This window comes from Haemorhous mexicanus, chromosome Z (assembly GCF_027477595.1).
Source record: "Haemorhous mexicanus isolate bHaeMex1 chromosome Z, bHaeMex1.pri, whole genome shotgun sequence".
NCBI lineage: Eukaryota > Metazoa > Chordata > Aves > Passeriformes > Fringillidae > Haemorhous > Haemorhous mexicanus.
The window spans coordinates 56,948,989-56,952,483 of NC_082381.1; positions in this window are offsets into that span (position 1 = coordinate 56,948,989).

Here is a 3,495-nt window from a genome sequence, read left to right on the forward strand (position 1 = left end):
CCACACAGCACAGCAGCATCTGGCCAGCCTTGCAACACTCTACAGAGCTTATATTTCTAACCTATGTGGTTCTTGTTGTGAAGGGATCATTCCTGCTTCTTAGACAGACATAGCCAAATTACTAAAGAGGAACTTGAGAAACAATCCCTCTGAGTGACTAAGAAATGGATCCTTCTTTGCTGTTTTCAAGACAAGTGTCATAACATCTTTTTTCAACTTACAGTGTCTGTTAGCAGTACACAGCAAGAGCTTCTGGGGAATTACAGATGTGTAATTGTTCAGATAAATGTTTAACAGTAAAAAGCAGTTACTTTCCCCTTCCCTACACTATTAAAAGCAGTAATTCTCAGAGTTATACCCTATCAAGGGTGGTAACTGTGAGAATTAAGACTTGTCAGGGGGAGAGGGAAAGACACGATATCTTTTTCACAGATCTGTTTTATTCCTCTTTTTTACCCTCTCTCAAAACTCCTCACCTTCTCATTATTGTTTACTCTATTATTTTTCAGAGTTTGCAAAGCTTGGCCGAGGGTAGTGCTGAGAAATTTACACAGAATGAATATCTGATTTTCAACATAATAAGTAAATGAACACAAATTTAACTTCATGACATTCAATATTAACTATTTTCTAATGCTGAAATAATGGCCTCCAGCCATCTCTGAAGTGTGCAGAGAATAGTTAGTCAGCAGCTAAGCACAGCTTTCTTTAACCACTATGCTATCAAAGGGAAAGTGGGCAAAGATTGGGAATTTTAATGAACAAATGGCATTCCTAAAGTTTGCAGTTCAAAGCTAAGTAAATAATGAATAGCTTGAATGCAAATTACCCCTAATTAACTTTGCTAAGTCTGTTTTTAATAAGGATAGATATGAAAGAATCACTAAGACTATAATATATTATATGCACCACAAACATTGAAGCAGTGATTTTTTTTCAGAGGGTGGTAAGTGGATGGAATGAGTGTTTTTCAGCATCTCGGATAGCAGTGTATAGGCTGTTGGAGAAACAAACATTACTGCCTACTGTATTCAGGAAGCAGATGTGTCCATGGCAGTAGCACATCTTACTTAGACGCCACCCAAAAAAAAAGGGGGAGGGTGGGGACAATAGGGATGGAGTGAGAGAGAGGAAAGAGGGTGCTGAACTGAGGAAGAGGTGCTAGACCTCACTTGGAAAAGACAGCAGATCCCACACAGGAGACATAATAAGGAGAAAGCTCAGTAGATCCCCGCACAGTATATAGGCCTGCCTTTTGTACCTCCATGAACTACAGTGAATGTTGGGTGTGCAAGGAATGCGAGATAAGGCCCTGAAGGCACGACTCATTACAAACAAAATAATTTAAGGAAGAACACCCACAGAGCAGGAGTAGTCCAGCACCTGGCATGCCTCACAGAAAGGTGGGTTTTCAGAAGTTTTCTGAAGCAGGGGAAGGGTGTATATTCAAACACATTAAAGGGACGGCATGAAAGAGAATAGCTTGAATCTAAGTAGATTATATCTATGCTGGAAATAAAATTAATGTTGTATCTCTACAGACTTTATTTACTGAGAAATGGGCAGTAAGCCCCTGCATTTTTAGGGACGGGTGCACACATTAGGCTTCAGATATTCTTGCTGATTTTAATGAAAGCATAAATATACTGGCATTGGAAAATAGTCCAGACAAGAAGTACTTTGGAGTAGCTATTCAGGCATTTGTCTGCACTCTGGAGCCCCAAGAGCACAGATGGTTCTGAGTGTTACACAAGTCTGATCTCTCTGTTCTTTATTCAGGAATTACCACTTGAACTCTGAGCACACGGCAAGTATGTTTGTAGAGAATTGTGATTATGTACAGCTCTGCATGAGTGCTAGCTATGAATCTGACGATTACTATTGTATTTATGGTGTGCACTAACGACAGATATAATCCATTAAAATATATGTTTCACAATGAAATTGCAAATCAAAAATAGATACACAATATGGTTGTATAAATCTTGCAGAAAAAAATCTGTTTATGAAATTTACTGACTTTTGAGTGTTTGGTTTCAATACCTCTGTGTTGCAATAATAATAATAATAGTGATGATGATATTCCTTTAGGAACCTTGTTAGAGTTTCTTGGTTTAAAATGGAGAAAAATATTTAACATCTAGCTGGTATTTTCTATACAACAAGTAATCCAGGAGCTCTATCTTGAATTACAACACCAAATTCTGGGTTCAGGCCTGCCTGTTGAACACGACTCATGTTGTTCTTACATACTTGAATTCTTTTCAAACCCACTTCTCCAAAGGGACACAAAGATGTAATTCCCTGTATTGTAACTTCTGCAAAATCTCCCTACATTTTGACAATATCATTCTTTCTTCAGATGAATATCACATTGCAGATAGAATGCTTGGTTTTCAGTGTTCTATTTGTTGGGCTCCAAATATCATTCCTTCTTTTTCTTTTCTTTAATAAGGCAGAATTTTCTTTTTTTTTTTTTCAATTTATCTGCTGTATGACCTAGGTCCACAATCTGTAATCATTTGTTTAGTTCTCTAAAATGCAAACAAAACCCTCAAACAAAAACCAAGCCAGCCAGGTTTGATGGCTGTGTGGAAATATTCTCCGAGTGGCCAGGCCAAAAGCCTGGACTCCACATTTTCTCTCCTGTCTGCAAAAAGAGCCAATGAAAGTGCTTTGGACTGAGAAAGACACTACTTCATGTTTGCTCTACAACGACCCCTTCAAGTGATCAAGAAGTGTCCCACACTTAGTTATGCTCAGCCAGCAAAGAACATTTTCATGTATTGGAGAACACATCCAAAGGAACCTAAAGTCTGAGCACAGACATGTTGGAGGATCCCTTCCCACCCTTAAGGACAAAAGTAAAATAAAGGCCCCAGAGAGTCCAGAAAAACAGTTAAAAAAAAAAAAAAAAAAAAAAAAAGGAAAGGAAAGAAAGAAACCCAACAAAAACTAAATAAAAGCAATGGCTTTGAAAAAGGACTTCAGAGAGATTTGCTCAGAGAGAGGAGAACATCTGGCTTAGGGTGAAAAGAGAAGTGGTGTCATCTGGGCAAAAAATAAAACCATTCTCCTCAAATGTATCCCTAAATAAGGAGGGAGAAAAAAATTTTAAAAAAAAAAACTAATCATGCAGGAAGAGAAAGCAAGTTCAGGGAAAGCCAAAATCTTGTAATGTTTTAGAAGGGCTTATTAGAGTGAAAATTAAGTGTCATGCAGAGCTTTGCCTCAGTCCTGATGTCTTTTATTCAAAGATCCAGCACCCTGTAAACCTACTTTAACAACTCCCTTCAGATGAAATATAAAAATTAAAGACATTTACAACACAGCTTAGTAGCAGATGTAGTCTTACTGTGGGGGTTTAGATCAAATGGTGATGTAACCCCACCAAAAGGGGTTATAACTCTAGTGAAAATCTCTCACCAGAAAAAAAACTTGGATATCTGACAATATATGGGCTTCTATTTTTGCTTTGAATCCCATTTCCCATTG